Source organism: Geotrypetes seraphini, chromosome 8 (assembly GCF_902459505.1).
Source record: "Geotrypetes seraphini chromosome 8, aGeoSer1.1, whole genome shotgun sequence".
NCBI lineage: Eukaryota > Metazoa > Chordata > Amphibia > Gymnophiona > Dermophiidae > Geotrypetes > Geotrypetes seraphini.
The window spans coordinates 17,198,083-17,218,092 of record NC_047091.1 but is presented as its reverse complement, the minus strand read 5'-3'; positions in this window follow the sequence as shown (position 1 = coordinate 17,218,092).

Here is a 20,010-nt window from a genome sequence, read left to right as displayed (position 1 = left end):
ATATTGTTTTAAGAGTCCTCTCGGTCTTCTTTGATTTCAAGCTAGTATGTGTGGAGACAAGATATCTGAAGAACAAAACTGAGCCAAGGTATTAGCAGGTCCAGAGCAAAAATATTAGATGTCTTAGGCTAACCTTCGGGCATATGTGCCTCCAATTAATTTTCAGGCCCCAAATCTTGCCCCCCCCCCCTTTTCAAGACATACAGTAATACTTTTAAACATTAAACTTTGTACGTGAGAGAATTTTCAAAATAATTTACCAAAATAATTGGGCAGTTTGAAAATTACCCACCCTTGCAGGTAAAAGTACACATTGACAGTCTGAGTTCATGTGAATGTCAGGTTCTATTTGTGTTGCTTCGACTGCAGCTCTTTGCTGCCCCCCAGAGGTTGCTGCCCTAGGTGGTCACCTAATCTTACCTAATGGTTGAGTTGGTCCTAGGTATTGGGTGCCCTAGACAAGCCCTCAGTCTTTTGTTCCCCCTGCCTAATTTTCATGTTCCTAAGCTCTCCCATAAGAGTTTGATAAATTAATTAGTAAACAATAAAGTCAGCAATCATAATAGCCACAGCTTCTCTGTGCCCTGTTGTGCAGGATCATGTGTGCACACAAATCATCAACCTTGCACACGACAAAGCATATAGCATTGCAACAAATTTTAATTAGGTGTTGCAAAGCTGCACTTGCAAACTGAAGAAACCAAAAAAACACTTTGGAGTGACGATGTTCCTAAAATGGACTTTATTAAAAATGTCAAAGTTCAAAAGTACAATAATATAATCCATATGGCCTTGCAAACTGAATACATCTGCCTGATTATATCAGCTGATGTTTTCTAATTATTTAAAACAAATATGACCATCTCTGGGGAAATTGTGTTGCAGTGGTTAAAAGCTGCAGCCTCAGCACCCTGAGGTTGTGGGTTCAAACCCACGCTGCTCCTTGTGACCCTGGGCAAGTCACTTAATCCCCTCATTGCCCCAGGTACATTATAGAGATTGTGAGCCCCCCAGGACAGATAGGGAAAAATGCTTGAGTACCTGAATAAATTCATGTAAACCGTTCTGAACTCTCTTTGAAGAACAGTATAGAAAACTGAATAAATGAATAGAGTGAAGAGTTTCAGCCTCTGATAACCAGAGCTGGTATTGTGATGTCATAATGCCGCATTCCACCAATGCCCAAGAGCCAACCTATTCAGTGATGTCACAATGGCTTCATTGTCCTATACTTGGCTCACTTCTGCCCCATTTTGATTTCTAAAGTGGTGCAGTGGTTAAAGCTGCAGCCTCAGCACCCTGAGGTTCTGGGTTCAAACCCACACTGCTCCTTGTGACCCTGGGCAAGTCACTTAATCCCCCTCATTGCCCCTGGTACATTAGAGAGATTATGAGCCCACTGGGACAGACAGGGAAAAATGCTTGAGTACCTGAATAAATTAATGTAAACCATTCTGAGCTCCCTTGGGAGAACGGTCTAGAAAATTTAATAAATAAATAAGTCTCAAGAAACAAAAAAAATGAGGTTTTAAGAGTTCTGTTAGAGTTCAAGTTTATTAGGTGACTTGATTAATCGCTTAATCAGGATTTCTAAGCAATGTACACTTTAAAATTCACATTTGTTTAGGGGACAAAACAAAACGTACAAATACTTAAATATTAAATTAACATTACTAAACAATGAGTAAGGAGGGAAGAAATACAATTCTTAAAGTAAAGAAAAGACATTAAGGGAAAATACAAAGGGGTAATAATTAACAAAAGTATAGCAAAGTTAAATAAGACAATAAAATAGTAAAATTAGGTTGCGAAGGCATCTTTAAAAAAAGGTTTTTAACTCATTTTTAAATTTCCCAAACTCCTTCTCCTCCCGTAAAAAAATAGGGAGGGCGTTCCAAGTCTGCAGTGCAGTACAAGAAAAGATAAATTGTCGTCTCGTATTAATAATTTTTAGTGATGGAATAGATAATAAATTTTGTTCACTAGATCGTAAAATTCTCTTTGCAGTATATGGAATTAGAAACCTAAATAAAAATGCAGGGGTCTTGTTATATAAGGTTTTAAAAATAATTATACATAGTTTATAAGTAATTCTGTGAATGACTGGTAGCCAATGAGCATTTTTGAGAAGTGGTGTTACATGATCAAATTTTTTAGACTTGGTTATTAATTTAATTGATGCATTTTGTATAATTTGTAATCGTTTTATTTCGTGTAACGCAATTCCTTTAAATAAAGAATTGCAGTAGTCGATTTTAGACATCACCAAAGAGTGAATCAGTATATTAAGTGCTTTGGGACAAAGAAATTTAGAGATGGAGCGAATTTTACGTAACCTATAAAAGGTAGTTTTCACAATGTTACTGATGTGATCATGATAAGTAAGTTTATTATCGAAGATTACCCCTAAAATTTTTGTATTTTTGACTGATTGTAGGGGAACGTTTTGAATTGAAATAGGAGTAACAAGAGGAAAACTATCCTTCCATGGAAAGAGCATAACGTTAGTTTTTTTGATATTAAGAGCCAGTCTGTTTTTATCCAGCCAATGATGAACTTGATCAAGTTTTCCATTAATAGCCAAAATTTCGTTTATATTATTATTATTTAATGGATGCAATAGCTGTATATCATCGGCATAGGCAAAAACATGAAAACCTACGGATTGGCATAATGTCATTAGTGGTGCAAGAAAGATATTAAAAAGCATAGGTGAAAGAATAGATCCTTGTGGAACCCCATGTGAAATCTGTGAAGGTAGGGATGAAGATTCATTGAAGATAACTGTGGATGTACGATCACTGAAGTAAGATGTAAACCAAGCTAGAACTTTATCTGTAACCCCAATAGATTGGAGTCTAGCAAGGAGTAATTGATGATCAATCGTATCAAACGCTGCTGAAAGATCAAGGGAAGTTAACAGCACCGATTGATGATGATCTAAAAAATATTGAATGGATGTTGTCATACCAATAAGGGAATGTTCCGTACTATGGTGTTGTCTAAAACCAGTTTGATTCGGATGTAACACATTAGTTTGTTCTACAAACTCTGAAATTTGGTTGAAAACAATTTTTTCTGTTAATTTTGCCAAAAATGGGATGTTAGAAATTGGTCTATAATTAGACAGGTCTGCATGACCAATATTTTTTTCTTTAATAATAGGGCGAATATATGACTTTTTCCAATCCAAGGGCACTGTGTGTTGATTTAAACTTTCTGTAACTAATACATGAATCAAAGGTCCAAAGATGTCAAAATATTGTTTGAGAATTAATGGTGGTATTTGATCAGCTTTAGAACTTCTGATATTCAGAGTTTTTAGAGTAATTTCAATCTCATTTAAGCTAGGTATTTTGAATTTTGAACACTTAGAGGATAGTAAGTCTGGATTAACTTGTTCAGAATCATTTGAAGGTAGTAAATTTTTTTTGAAAGATTTCCTAATGTTATTAATTTTTCCAGTAAAGTAGTCGGCAAAATCTTGTGCTGTGGGAACTATACTACTTGATTCATATTGTTTTTTATTATTTGGCGCTATATTATTGAGGATGGTATAAAGAATAGAAGGGTTTTTAGCTTTCAATATTTTATCGGAATGGTATTTCATTTTGGTTTGATTTATTTTTGTACCTCAGTAAAAAATCTGAGGTACAACAGTCCAAACCCCATCCCCTGGGAGAACAGTATAGAAAATTGAATAAATAGTGTGAAGAGTTTCAGCTTCTGATAACCAGAGCTGGTATTGTGACATCATAATGCCTCATTTCACCAATGCCTAAGAGCCAACCTCATCAATGATGTCACAATGGCTTCATTGTCCTATACTTGACTCACTTTTACTACATTTAGAGTGGCACAGTAATTAAAGCTACAGCCTGAACACCCTGGGGTTGTGGGTTCAAACCCATGCTACTCCTTATGACCCTGGGCAAGTCACTTAATCCCCTAATTGCCCCAGGCACATTAGATAGATTATAAGCCCACCAGGACAGACAGGGAAAAATGCTTGAGTACCTGAATAAATTAATGTAAACCATACTGAGCTCCCTTGGGAGAACGGTCTAGAAAATTTAATAAAAAATCTGAGGTACAACAGTCCAAACCCCATCCTCTTATGTGAAAAAATAAAAATGTTGCAGTTAACCTTTTTTTCAGGCCATGACATGAAGAAATGTAATGCAATTTTGGATTTCCTACTTTTAGTCACCCTTTTTCAGAGCCAAATGATATGATAAAATAACCTAGAGCCAGATCCTGCAACCGACGCTGGTATCCAAAACCGGCATTGGTGCCTCCAAAACCGGCATTAGTCACGTGTCAATCATGCACCAGCGCCGGTTGCAGAACTGCGGCCACGTGTAAAGTAGACGCCGGAAATGAAGGCCTACATTTCCGGCGCCTACTTTACACGAGAATCGCCTCCACAAGAGCTCCTACCGGTGCCCATGGCCACTTTTTCGGTGCAAGCCACACCCACTTTGACCATAGGCGCCTCTGTGGATGGGGCATCGGCGGCCTGTTCTGCAGGCACCTACATTTTTTTAAAATTAGTTTTTAATTGGTTTTAATTGGCATGGTCAATAACCGCATCATTTATCACCAATTAAGCGGCTTTAGGACACCTATCGCCACCTGACTTTCAGCGTCCCTTTGAGAATCGGGGCCTTACGGTAGAATTGCTTGCATTAAATCAATCACATGACAACACATTTGAAATCCCAAAATGGTTTGCATTGTACTTTTGCTGCAGCTGTGATATGCCTCCTTTTCCTTTTTTTTTTTGTTTTGTTTTACTGGCAATGTTCTAATATTACCATTAACATGCAGCGGTGTAGTGGAGAGGGTGTTCCATTCCAGGCGCCATTTTGTTGAGGGCGCAGCACCCCTCCTCCTCTCTGCCCCCCCCTCCCCGTCCGCTCCTCTCCTTGCCGCGCATGTCCCTTGCCTTCCGCTGAACCTTTTTTTACTTCCCTGGTGCTAGGCTGCTGTCTGCGTCAGCATTGGCGCTCTCTCTGACATCACTTCCAGGACCCGCGCCTAGGAAGTGACGTCGAAGGACGAGCTGATACTGACATGGGCATGCTGATCGCCCTGGAGAATTTAAAAAGGTATGAGGGAAGGGGGGGCACGCATGTGTCGGGGGGGAAGGGAAGAAGGCGGGGGAGGGGTGCCAACACTCCAGGTGCCGCTCACCCTTACTATGCCACTGTTAGCACGCAGCCATTTAAAAATTTTACCACATTAACACTTGCTGCCATCCATTTTGCAGCCAGTAAGGCCCTGATTCTTTAAAAGACACCTTCCGTTAGGCACCTAGATTGACGCGCTTAACTTCATTTTTGTAATTGGCTTAATCGACACTGATCATTGAAAGCGCCATTACAAAATTTTTTTTTAAATATTACAAATATTAATTAGCTGGTAGGCACCTAGCGGCATCTACACGGAACATAGGCGTGGTTAGGACCGGGTTCAGGGCAGAGTTTGGGGGTGGATTGACCTAAGAACCACTATATGCCTACCTTAGCTGCACTCATTTAGGCCAAGAAAACCCTGGCCTAAATGGCAGTGAGCCTAAGAACACTTAAGAGCCTTTAAGAGCCCTTAGGCACACTTAAGAGCCTAAGGACACTTAAGAGCCCTTAGGCATCGCTAGGCACGATTCTATAAAATGTGACTGCGGTTGATTGATAACCACGCCACATGACGCCTAGGAGTTAGATGTAGTTTATAGAATTGGGCCCTAAGGTTCCGACTCTTCAAAAGACACCTAACAGGGCACCTAGATCGGCGCTCTTAGTCAATCTAGGCACCTAACTTAATTTTCTTAATTGGCTTAATCAGCGCCGTTAATTAAAAGTCCCATTATAAAACAGTTTTAAAATGATTTTTAAAAAACTGAGGGCCTCTTTTACAAAGTCGATTAGCTCGGGCCACTGCAGTATTTGCCCCCAGATCCCACAAGGAATGTAAAGGGCTTTGAGGTTTTTACCACATGGCACTTGCTAGCATAGCTTCATAAAGCAGGCCTTTAGTTTGCCAATAAAACCCTGGCTTACATGGCAGTGCGCCTAAGAATGCGTAGACACCTCTATATGCAATTCTCTAAATGGCGCCTAGCGGTAGAATGACAACCGTGCCAAATAACGACTAGGAGCTAGACACCATTTAAAGAATCAGGCCCTAAATGCAGAAAATGATGCTCCTTTCTATAGCCTCATGTTTGACTTAAAGGAACGCTCATTGTGATGTCATCAGGCACAGACAGCTCCAACCAATCAGAGACCAGCTCCAACCAATCAGAGACCAGCTCCAAGTGGACAGATTCCTTTCGTGCCTTTGTTCCTTTCTTTCCATAAGGCTTTGAAAGCTTGCTTTTTTTTTTTTTTCAAAGAAGTTTTTGGTAATTTATGAAGGGTGAGGTGTATTTGCTGTAATTTGGTAATGTTTTTATGTACATTGTTATTTTATTACGTGTAGTTGCTTCTTTTAATGTTTTTGTATGTACAGTGGAACCTTGGTTTGCGAGCATAATTCGTTCCAGAAGCATGCTGGTAAACCAAAGTGCTCGTATAGCAAAGCGAATTTCCCCATCCAAAGTAAGGGAAACTCGGATGATTCATTCCACATCCCAAAAAGACACCCCCCCCCCCTCCGTGGAGACCACTGGCGTGCTTCCACCCCATCCCCGGGAACCAGCTTCACCCCCCTCCCCCCACACCCCACCCCTGCAGGACGTGCCGGTGCCAAAACAGCTTGCCCCGCCTGCCACTGATCTCTGCTAGGCTGCTCCGGGGCCTTGAGCATCTACAGATTGCTTTCAATGGAAGTAAAACCCGGATGTCTCAATCCGTCCTCTTTTTTTCTGGAGCCATATGGCAACCTTACTGTGGACTAGATCATACGCTCACATGACTACGTAACTGCATTTCAGAAAGACTGTCTTTAACTTTTAGGATAGTTCCGTGGCACACCAGACCGATGCCCTCAGATTTCCTAGCTGGAGAAAAGTATCAAAGGGAGGGTTTGGATTGATTTTTTTTTTATTATTATTAATTTGTTGCTCCTTTTGTTGCCAAATCTTGTAGAAAAGTGTGACACGTTTCAAAAATGAATATAAATTCAGAATTATGAGCTGCTGCTGGTGTCAAAACAATAAGCAATTGAGTGAATGGTTCATTTGCAATTAGAGATGTCTACTTTCTTTGCCAGAGGGGAAAATGACAGCTGTAGCACGCTCGAAAATAAAGCCTGTCTTAATTTGATAATGGAATGAAATGATATGCCACAGGAGCAAGTAGTTATGACTGCGTTAATCTGAGAAACAGTTATTTCTTATCACGGGCAGACGTTCTAACAGAGTAGAGCTGTAAATTAATCGTGCTTCATTGACATTTTAAAAAAACACGTTCCGAAACTTCAGACACAATCCTGGAGCATTTGCTCGATTTTAAACGCATCTTCCAGCGCATGCAGCAACCAGTGTGGATAGGGACTAGGGGAGAACGCGCTGCTTTGGCATCTGGAGAGGAGACAAACGTGGCTAGGAAAAATCAACATAGGGATCCCTCAACTGCAGGCCACGCAGATCATTTTTCAGGCCTGCCCAAGGCCAAATCCAATCCACAGATGAAGTTTTACTGATTTCTTTTTTTTACCTGTCAGATCTCAGCAAGCAAATAAGTTTATTTTCACTACTTGAGTTATACACAGTCTTAAGTAATTATCAGAGGAGTAAGCTTTGACCTTGGCCAGTTGGGTTCAGTTCCTAGTGAAGCTTCTTTTGACCTTGGGCAACCGCCTAACCTCCATTTCCCAGGTACAAAATTTAGATTGTGAACCCTCTAGAGCAGTGGTTCCCAACCCTGTCCTGGAGGACCACCAGGCCAGTTGGATTTTTAGGATAGCCCTAATGAATATGCATGAGAGAGATCAGCATATAATGGAGGTGCCAGGCATGCAAATCTGCTCCATGCATATTCATTAGGGCTATCCTGAAAACCCGACTGGCCTGGTGCTCCTCCAGGACAGGGTTGGGAACCATTGCTCTAGAGCAGGGGTAGGCAATTCCGGTCCTCGAAAGCCGGAGCCAGGTCAGGTTTTCAGGATATCCACAATAAATATGCATGAGATAGATTTTCATCTCGAGGAGGCAGTGCATGCAAATCCATCTCATACATATTCATTGTGGATATCCTGAAAACCTGACCTGGCTCCGGCTCTCGAGGACCGGAATTGCCTGCCCCTGCTCTAGAGATAGAATACCTGCATATAATGTGTACAGCACTACAAAAGTTTAGTAGCACTATAGAAAGGAGTAATTTTTTGCTCACTGTTTATTGAAAGCCGGGGGTGGGGGGTGGGATTTGGCTTTGAATATCTAGTTCTTTTAAGCCAGCTAACACATAGCTGCTTAAGTCAACATAGGCAGCGCAACACTGTTTTGTTTGGGGGGAGGGGGGCAAGAGCTCCGCCCTAGCCCCAGCGGAATCCTGTGACACGACCTCTCACCAGCTCCTGACTCCCCCACCAACTCCTCAAGGTGCTGTGTTTTTAAATCTTCAACCAGCTGCCGCACAACATCGACGAGCAAGCCTGCCTCCGGAAGTAGAATGAAGGGTTCCAGGGCAGGCCTGCTCATTCACGCTGTGTGGTGGCTGCCGGGAGGTGGGCACCCACTGGCGACCACCAATTTTTGGGGAGGCCATGACCCCTGTGGCCTACCCTATTCTGATGCCCAAGGTCAATATTCAGCATTTACCGCATAAAGATAGCACAGACATTTATGTGGTTCCATTTATATGCTAATCCTGGCTGCTTAAATGCCGACTCCGCCCCTGGAACGCCCCAAGAAAGCTAGCTGTGTGTTCAGCGCTAACCACAATATTCAGTAGCAGATTTAGTCTGCCTGTCCGTTCCTCTCTCATAGAGATCCACTATACTTATCCCAAGCTTTAAGTGCCATAGAATATTAGCTGCTAGCCCCAACCAAGCAATTCACCCAGTCAGCAGCCAGCTAAATCAATTTGAATATTTTTTTTTTTTGTAATTGTTTATTTATAACAAAGAATCGCACACCAACACAGCAGTACAGTACCAAAACAGTACAATCAAACAATCAGCAGAATAGCAAACCCCTCTGAACCCCCCCCATCCCCCCACCCCACCCCCAACCCCCGTAACAGCATACAGCACCCATCATCTCCTGTAAGCCAAAGATCCCCCACAACGGGCGTCTAAGCACCCGAGGAAAGGAAGGAGAAAAAAAATACAAAATTAACAAAGAAAAACACAAAACCAGAACAAAACAGACCCCCAAAACCCAAATCCATATCAGATCCAGCAGGTCAACTGACAGCAGAGCTCTCCACCTCCAATTCCTCCACTGCCAGGTATCTTCCCCAAAGATCGTAATATTGCTGCCATCGTCCAGTCAGCAGGGCCGAAAGCCTATAGCGTTCGCAAACCCAACCCAATTTAGCTCTCATAAGAGGTAGCGTGGGTATAATCGTGCTTCGCCAATGGCGAGCCACAGTCATCCTAGCTGCCATGAACGCTAACTGTACCAGACTATCCTGGGAAGCATCAACCCCTCCCGCAGGAAACCCCAATAAGGCCACCTCCGCTCTTTCTTGGAGGGGCACCTGAAGGAGAGCCCCCACATAGTGAAACACCTGTCTCCAGAAATCTTGAAGTGACTGGCAGCTCCACCACATATGAAAAAAGGTTCCCCGCTGCCCACATCCCCTCCAGCATAAGGCTGAGCCCCGAGCAGACATCTTGCTCATATGAACCGGGGTCATGTACCAGCGGACCAGCATCTTAAGAGCATTCTCCACCAGCACCGGAGCCACCGCTAAATGGTGTATCCGAAGCGATATAGTTTCCCACAAGGCCTCATCGAACTCCTGCCCCAAATCCCGTTCCCAGGCCTCGAGATACGTAGGTTTCTGGGCCCCATCCTGATGCACCCATTTATACAACAGGGAAATGCATCCTCTGCTCACTGGGGAGCCCAACAACTTCTCAAAGGCCGAATAGGTATAAACCGCGGCATCAGCCCGTTTAGCCCTTTGCAAATAACTTTTCACCTGGAGATATGGGAAAAGGTCCCTAGATTCTAGCTGATAAAGGGCCTGGAGCACAGGAAAATCAATTTGAATATTAAGAGCATATGAATAGCTGTACTGGATCAGACCAATGGTCCATCTAGTCTGGTATCCCGTCTTCACGGAGGCCAATCCAAGTCACAAGTACCTGTCAAAAACCCAAATAGTAGAAGCATTCAATGCCACCGATCCAGGGCAAGCAGCGACTTCACAAATGTCTGTATCAACAGCAGACTATGGACTTTTCCTCCAGGAATTTGTCTAACCCTTTTTTTTAAAAAAACCAGCTACATTAACCGCTCTTACCACATCCTCTGGCAACAAATTCCAGAGCTCAACTATTCTCTGAGTGAAAAAATATTTCCTCCTATTGGTTTTTAAAAGTATTACCCTGTAACTTTATCGAGTGTCCCCTAGTCTTTTTAAATCTTGATGCAGTAAAAAAAAAAAATCGATCCACTTGTACCCATTCTACACCACTCAGGATTCTGTAGACTTTAATCATCATCTCCCCGCAACCATCTCTTTTCCGTGTTGAAGAGCCCTAACCTCTTTTAGTCTTTTCAACCAGCAAACAGCAGTGTAGTAGATTTAAAACAAACCAGAGAAAATATTTATTCACACAACGTGTAATTAAACTCTGGAATTCGTTGCCAGAGAATATGGTGAAATCAGTTAGCTTAGCAGGGTTTAGAAAAGGTTTGGATAATTTCCTAAAAGAGAAGTTCATAGGCCATTATTGAGATGACATGGGGAACTCCACTGCTTATTCCTAGGATAAGCAGCATAAAATCTGTTTTACTACTTGGGATCTAGCTAGGTACTTGGGTCCTGGGTTGGCCACTGTTGTAAGCAGGATACTGGGCTTCGTGGACCTTTGGTCTGTCTCAGTATGGTAATTCTTATGGTTCTTATGAAGAGCCATGATTTCCACATGAAAAAGAGTCAACTGCTGCCAAAGAAGTCTCATTTTAACTTGTTTCATGTTATGCTTCAGAGTTCATTAGACCAATGTAGTACACTTGTATCACTTGAACTGAAATGAATTATAGAGACACCATTGTTCTCTCTAAACTGAGCAGGAGTTCTCCACTTACAGCCCTAACAAGTGAGGGGGCGCTGTTTCACTATCACATTTTCAATATTGAGGAACAGGCAAACTCAGCAGGACTCCAGGGAACCTGTCTGTCCCTATTGATTGAAAATAGAGAATGACACGATGACAAAATTCATCACCATTCCCATCCCCGCGGATAACCACGGGAAACCATCTTCATGTCATTCTTTAAGGAGAGAGGGAAGAATCAGAGTATGAATGGCCACAACCACCGACCCGCAAGCTTTGCTTTGAAGAATGCTGGTGTAGAAGGACTGAGGTTGAAATAGACACTAGAAAATGACATGGGTTTATTTCCCGCGGTTATCCGCGGGGACAGGAACGGTGATGAATTTTGTCACCGTGTCATTCTCTAATTGAAAACACAATATTGAAATACCACCCCCTATTGGCAACAATGCAGGTGGAGGATTCCCACTCAGCTTAGAGGGAACATTGATAGACATATACACATACCCATATATAAAGAGTTAATCACTTCCTAGGTAAATGACAGGCACCACAAGTGATCCAGTGAAGTTTTCAGCATGCCGCATTGATCTAATCCCTCAGCATATTGGCACCAGTTATAGTTCAGATGCATTTCATGGTGGTAGGGAGTATTTTTAAATTTCATTTCATTTCTATATCACAGTTATCCCTCCCCCTCCTTATGGCTTTTAATTTACCGTAGTTGGTACATATTAGTGGTTTTCTGTAACAAACTATTTGATGGCTCTATTCTCTAGTGTACCAAGTGGGTGCAGGGAGTTTGGGAATGCTTGAAGCATTTACTGGGTTGCCCTCTTCATGCATGAAGCCATTGGGTCAGCTGGACCTCACCCCCTCTGACATCAACTTTCTGTTCTCAGGGAGATGTCCATGTATACAGTTTTATAGGACTCCTCCCCAATTCATGGCTGACAAGAGGGAAGGGGGAGAATTCATCAAGATGTAGTAAAAAAAATTGCCCTTTACTGCATCATCGAATTCACCACCCTGCAAGATCCCGGTATGGCAAGTTGCTGTATCCAACATTACAAGAATAACACTGTTTATAAGCTTTGGGGGAGCAAGATGTACTACCTCACTAATACTGCAATTATACCTTTGTACAGCAGAGGGTGCTAGTGTACAGAAGGCAAGAGTAAGCCCAATTCAGGGAAAAAAATGTTTGATTCGATTTGGCCGATTTTTGATTTGATTTGCTTTTTTTTTTTTTTTTCCAAATGTCCTTTGCCCTCTCCAACCCCATGCTGGCGTTGTGAAGTAAACAAAATAAATAAAAAAGATTTTCCCTCTCTCTGTTAGGTCCTAGCTCACGCTCGCTGTCTAACACCAGCTCTGGCAGGATACACATTTCAAACTGGACATACTGTAATTACAAAATAGAAAATAAAATTATTTTTTTCTATCTTCCACTGACATATCCAACATTTGTTTCTTTGTTTCTTTCCCACTGTCTACCATGTCTCTCTCCCTCCCTGCCTTGTGTCCTGGGTCAAACTTCTCTATTTCCTCCATGCAGTATCTCCCCCTTCCTCCCCTTCATTATCATATGCAATACTAGCTGATGACCCGGCGTTGCACGGGTATTTAATTATAGCAATAACACAGTAAATGGATTGAAATAAAGATACTTTATAGTGGTGAATGAAATTATTTTTTTACAGCTTTATAAAAAGTACAATAATCAAATTATAATGTGAAATATTTGACAAAATGAATACAATACAACTAACACAAAACTTGATTATAAACAACAATTTTAGTTTCACCTCCAGGAGCAAGAACATATAAATTCTTGGGTGAACCCACCCTTGATCAAGCAACATAGAGTTGTCCATGGGAAAAACAGGGGGATCTTAAATCCACTCCACAGTATGTAATAGTCTGTCCCTGTGATTTGTTGATTGTGATAGAGAATGCAAGTCTCACTGGAATTTGCAATCTCTTAAACTGAAAAGGAAGATCTGTTGAAATAAGTGGCATCCAAAAGTTTCAGTATTGATTTAAACACAGGTTGAAAAGAAACTCCATGTAGTTTGTTCCCGGTTCAGAATGGAACCTGTGTTCCTAGTTCAGGATATGTGAGTACTCATGTAATGTAATAACATTATGAACTGGGGTGCATGAAGGAAACAGTTACAAACACAGTTAGAACATACAAACTCTATATGTATGCTGTCCGTGGTAGAATAGAAACGATGTCCCTAGTGGTTATAGTGTCATAGAAAGTGTTTTATAGTTGGAATTACTGTGAGAATGGCAGCTTTTTACATTTTTTCCATTGACATGAATGGGTGAAATCCGATTATCTGTTTATAGCTCCGCCCACGTGTGCAGGTGGGCCGCGAGACCCCCAGAACATATCACCCCAGGTAGTGAGGGATCTGCATACCAAGTTACGTTCAAATCGGGCAAGTCGTTTTTGAATTACTGTGAGAATGGCAGCTTTTTACATTTTTTCCATTGACATGAATGGGTGAAATCCGATATTATGTTTGTAGCTCCGCCCACGTGTGCAGGTGGGCCGCGAGACCCCCAGAACATATCACCCCAGGTAGTGAGGGATCTGCATACCAAGTTTCGTTCAAATCGGGCAAGCCGTTTTTGCGTAGGCAGCTTTTTACATTTTTTCCATTGACATGAATGGGTGAAATCTGATTTTCTGTTTGTAGCTCCGCCCACGTGCGCAGGTGGGCCGCGATACCCCCAGAACATATCATCCCAGGTAGTGAGGGATCTGCATACCAAGTTTCGTTCAAATCGGTCAAGCCGTTTTTGCGTGATCGCGGCACATACACACATACATACCTCCGATTTTATATATATAGATTTCTTTCTCTATCCCCATGTACCATCTCTTCTTGCCCTCTACCCTATGTGCAACATTTCTCCCTGCCTTCTTCCACTCCCCTTTCTATCTCTTTGTTTCATCTCTCCCTTCCTCTCCTCCACCCCAATAATTCTTCCCCTCTCTTCTCTCCTTCCATGTGATGCGTCTTTCCTCCCCTCCCATCCCGGTGAATGGATATGAATCAGCAAATCGGGCAGCACGAGTTCTGCTGAGTCGTGGGGATGGGACTCATGCAGGTAGGAGTTTAAATGCCTTACAGCACTGTTCTTCAACTGCCGGTCCGCACAGGGCCGGCGAGATCGAGTCAGCGGTTAAATTTCCTGCTGGTGGCAGGCTTCTGATTGGCTTGACCACCTCCTCCTCAGGGAGTAGCACCTGGACAGGGCGTCTCCACAGAGCCCTCACAGACCGCTTTACAGTCACAGTCACGACTTGGGTTCCTCTTCCGAAAAGCACAACCACGGCGCCGCCATGCTCTCTCGGCAACGAGCTCTGACGTCAGGAGCCGATCCCATGAGGTCGCGGACGATAACGTCAGTCGACGAGACTAGCTACCATGTTATGTGTGGTGCCAGAAAACGACTACATTACACACAGGGAGCCCTAGAAAACGTGAAATGCAATTGCCGTTAATGAAGGTCACGTGAGACTAGCAGCTAAACCGGGCTTTGACCTTTGAGCCCGTCGCTCATTGGCTGCTGGCGGCAGGCTTCTGATTGGCTACTTTTGTGTTCCCTCCCTTCCCTAATCCTGTTGCGCCAGGATTTTGTGGCTGCTGCTGGGTTTCAGGTAAGTTTGTGGCAGAACAGAAATGTTAGTCCCCCCTTCCTATTTTTCTGTTTCAGTGCTTGCTGTTCGATTACTTTGGTACTAACTGAAGGGGTCTCTATAGCACTGTTCTTCAACTGCCGGTCCACAAAATAATTATTTTATTTCTGCCGGTCCACGGGTGTACAAAGATTGAAAATCACTGCCTTAGAGCAAAGTCAGTCATGGAGGTCCCAGGGGACGAGGTCCCACAGCAAGAGGCTTCCCAGAGAAGTGGCCCCAGCATACTTCTTGCATTCTGCTTGGCAGAGGTAAGCCAAATTTCTTGTGATAACTACACGTGAGCCTTGTTTTAAAACTTGGTTAAGACCAGAGTTCACTATCTGTTTTGAGGAAGACTTTTTGCAGTCTGTGTGTGGGGCGTGGCACTATCTGCTCCAGGCTCAGCTCAGGACTTGTTTGTCACACTTATGTGCCTGATCCTGGCAGTTTGTTTGGAGTCAATAAAGGACGTTTTTGCACTGCTGCTGCTCATGTCTGGCTGTGTATTCACAGGTCCAAAACCCAAACCCCGCTCATGCTGTTACATAAGCCATTTTGCAAGCAGCGCTATTTCCACAGTCTGCAAGCATCAGGCCGCAAAACTGCAGCCTGATGCTCCTGGGCCTTCCCCAAGTCCTGTTTGCATCCCCCCCCCCAACTGAACCTCATCCCCGCACAAGTACCACTCCCCCCCCAGGGGCTACCTACTACAGATCATTGGTGGTCCAGGGGGAAACAGAGGGGATCATCTGGGGGGTCCAAAGGGTCTTCGGGCAGGAGTGAGGCCCAGTTGCTCCTGCCCAGTTCAGCACCCTGCTGAAAATGCCACCCCTAGCGGTAGCAAGGCGCCAAACTGGGCAGGAGTAACTGGGCCTCACTCCTACCAAAAGAACCTCCAGACATCCTCCCCCTGGATCCCCCTAGATGACACTCCTTTGACCACCAGATAACTGCCTCTGGATCCCCCTAGGGGCATAGACAAGAATGGGTTTTAGTTGAAGGATGCAGGCAAGACCTAGGAGGACCCTCTCCATGCTCCCAGCATTTGTATAGAAGTGAGATGCAAAACATGCATTTGCATATTTTGCATCTCATTACCACCTAACCCATGGCAACTGTAATATCATCGCAGTATTTTAGGACAGGCAGCGTTAGGACCTTTTGGAATATAAGAGTTGCCATATCAGTACAGGCCAAAGGTCCATCAAACCCAGTATCCTGTTTCTAACTGGTTGAGCTAACCCAGGTCACAAGTACCTGGTAAGATCCCAAAGTGTAAAACAGATTTTATGCTGCTTATCTTAGGAATAAGCAGTGGAGTTGCATTAAGGCCCCCAATGCTACTTGATGAATTCCCCCCTACATGTTTGATTAATTATGTTGAACTCCTAAAAATATGTCTAAGCAGCGGCATAGCGAGGGTAGGAGGTGTCCCTCCCCCACACCCTCCTCTCTGCCCCCCCTCCTTCCGCAGCCCCCATGCCATACTCACGCCTTCCCTTCCCCACATACCCCTTTAAATCTTCACCAGCACAAGCAACTTCTCTGGCCTACTGCTCACGCAACCCGGAAGTGATTTCAGAGGGGAGCCAGACCAGTGCGAGCAGCAGGCCAGGGAATTTGCTCACGCTGGCAAAGGTTTAAATAGGGACGGGGAGTGGGAAGCGGGGTGTGTGGGGTGGGGGTAGAGAGGTGCTGGTGCCCCCACCAAGACTGTGCCCGGGCCAGTCCACCCCACCCCTGACTACGCCACTTAGTCTCAGCATGAATAGAATATCCATGCAGTTAAATGTGCTTCTTTGCACTCTTTCAGTGTAAAGGTTGATTTGGCTTTTGCTTCATGTCACTTAACTATTTGAAGAATCTCGGGCCTCACTTCTCTTCATGGAGTCTCTCAGTGCCCTCTTCCTTAGCTTGCGTGCACGTGGTGACATGTGCGCACAATGCAAGCAACACGGAAACCTCGAGCGCCGGATCCAGTCAGTGGGCGCACAATTCATGAGGATCCAGTGCATTCATCCTTCTCCTGCATCCCAGTCGTTTCTTTAGATGATTCAGGCATCTTCAAGGTGATGAGTAGAAAAGTTGTAATGGAGAGCTGTAGAAAATCCGACCGATGGGAACGGGCGGAAACTAAAGACTGGGGATTAGGGGGAAGTAGGGGGAAATGGGTAGGGCTCGGGCATGCCCAGTGGGGCCCGGGCACTGCACGTGCTCAGAGAGAAAAAAAAAAATCTCTCTGAGCTATTGGAGAGCTTATCCGCAAATTGGGAGCTGTTGGGACAACAGCCATAGGTGGCTGACTCATCCTGCTTGTCCTAGGAGAACAATAGTTACAACTGCAAGGTTATGGATGAGCAAAGGCTTACCAACTATAGTCCTGCAAAATTTGATTTGTTTTGCGCATTTGATTTGATAGGCCATTGTATTTTATTGAGTGTATCTAGTGGCATCAGAATAACAGGAAAGGCATTTTCTTGGTTTGCTGGCTACTTAACAAGTGGATCCTATCAAGTGAAGATGATCAGCTTCCTATCAGGGAAGTGGTCAGCTTGATGCCGCATCCCGCAGGGATCTACCTTGTCACCCATACTGTTTAATGTTCTGTTAAGCTCATTAGGAGCCAAGATAAAATCGATAGGTTTTGACGGTTTAATTTATGCAGGTGACATTACTGTACTGCTGACCTGTCAAAACTGCGCGAGGACAAAGGTGCGCCGACAACCGAGCGCGGACTACTGAGCGCAGGGCTTAATCGCGCTGAAGAAAACCTGTATTTCAAAGGGCTCTGATGGGAGGGGGGGGAGGAACCCCCCCACTCTATTTAATAGGGATCGAGCTGCCTCATGCTGCCATGTTGGGGGGGGGGTGTGGGGGGTGCAACCCCCACATTATACTGAAAACTTAACCTTTTCCCTAAAAAACAGGGAAAAAGTTGTTTCCAGTATAATGAGGGGGGTTACAACCCCCCAAACACCCCCACAACGCCAGCGCAATCTCTATTAAGTAAAGTGAGGGGTTTCCCCACCAACACCCACCCCCCCCGTCGGAGCCCTTTAAAATACGGTTTTTCTTCAGCGCGATAAAGTCCTGCGCTCAGTTGTCCACGCTCGGTTGTCGGCGCGCCTTTGTCCTCGCGCACTTTCGACTATGAACCGTACGGGAAAGCTGGAATTTAGTTTTTGATAAAATAATTTATTGTATAGATGTGATTGAGCGTTGGATTATCTCCCATAAATTAAAGATTAATAGGGACACTGTTTTAGTAAGGGGGGTAAGGGACGTGAGAGGGGGGGTCTGCTCCAGGTGCCCTTTTGCTAAGGGCATGGCACTCCTCCTCCTCTCCATCCTCCCCCGCTCCTCTCCTTGCCAATGTGTGCATGCCCCTTGCCTTCCCTGGCACAAAGTTGCTACCCATATTGGTATCAGCGCTCTCTCTCACGTCACTTCCGGGACCCACCCCTGGGGAAGTGACCTCAAAGGGTGAGCCAACACCGACGTGGGCATGCTGATCGCACTGCAGAAGTTAAAAAGGTATGAGAAAAGGGGGGGACCGGGTAGGGGGGGGGAAGAGACGCCGCTCATCCTTACTGTGTTACTGAATAGGAAGAAAACAAAATGTCTTCTGTTGGACCCAAAGTATCATCTATGGATCGATAGATATCCGTTGGCTGTAATAAGGTCCTGATTAGAAAAATGCAAATTTATTCAAAATGCTGCAGCAAAGTTTATTTTTTCTACTAGCAAATATGATCATGTTACTCGGTTGTTAAGATCTTTACATTGGCTACCAATAGAAGCCAGTTTTAGATTTAACGCGAGTGTTTTGATGTTTACGATATATCCTGGTTGGGCGCCTTCCTATTTGATTCAATTAGTAGTCTCGTCTTTAAAGAAATCATCTCTTAATTGCAGGAATTGGCTAAAGTTAAATTATCCCTCGGTTAAAGGAGTGAAATGTAAGATAATGTTTACTTCCTCATTCCAATATCAATCAGTTGTTATACGGAATAGCATTCCATCGGACGTGAGACAGTCGACAAACTATCTTAGCATTAGAAAGATAGTCAAGGTCATAGTTTTGTGAAGAATATTTCAACTGATTTGAATTTGGTAAGTATAAGGTAGAAATACATGAATGGTTTTTATGATATTTATGTAATTCCTGGGTGTCTTTCATCATTCAGTATACTAAACCTCCCTCCCCCCCCCCCTTATGAAGCCATGTTAGCGTTCTTTATCGCCAGCCACAGCGGTAAAAGCACAGACATTAGGAATTCTATGAGCATTGGAGGTTTTACCTCCACAGTCGGCAATAAAAACAAAAATGCTAACACAGTTTTATAAAAGGGGGAGGGTAAATTTATAATCCACATAGAGCAGAGAGATTTAATGAACATATGAACATAAGAATAGCCTTACTGGGTCAGACCAATGGTCCATCAAGCTCAGAAGCCCGTTCTCACGGTGGCCAATCCAGGTCACTAGTACCTGGCCAAAACCCAAGGAGTAGCAATATTCCATGCTACCGATACAGGGCACGCAGTGGCTTCCCCCTTGTCTTTCTCAATAACAGACTATGGACTTTTCCTCCAGGAACTTGTCCAAACCTTTCTTAAAACCAGCTACGCTCTCCGCTCTTACCATATCCTCTGGCAACGCGTTCCAGAGCTTAACTATTCCCTGAGTGGGGAAAAAAAATTTCCTCCTATTGGTTTTAAAAGTATTTCCCTGTAAGTTCATCGAGTGTCCCCCCCTAGTCTATGTCATGGAGCGAAAAATCGATCCACTCGTACCCGTTCTACTCCACTCAGGATATAAGTACGGTAGTGCATTGTATTTATCGCTTGCCTTGAATTGTTGCAGTAAAAGTTATGTGCTCATTCTCGGGCAGGCCTCTATTTTCCCACATCTATCATTTTGATGATATTTACCCTGGCCTTGGGTGCACCTGGATGGCTTGCAGATAATCAAAGTGAGCTGCAGCAGGATCGGTTAAGAATTAAAGATTTCCACAAGGTGCGCAGTAATTGGTCACTGCCCACCTGTACCCTATAAATAAGACAGTTGCGCCCAGCAAAGCCACTTGTGCCTCTTCAAACAGAGCAGAGCCACTGTAGCCCGGAGGAAAA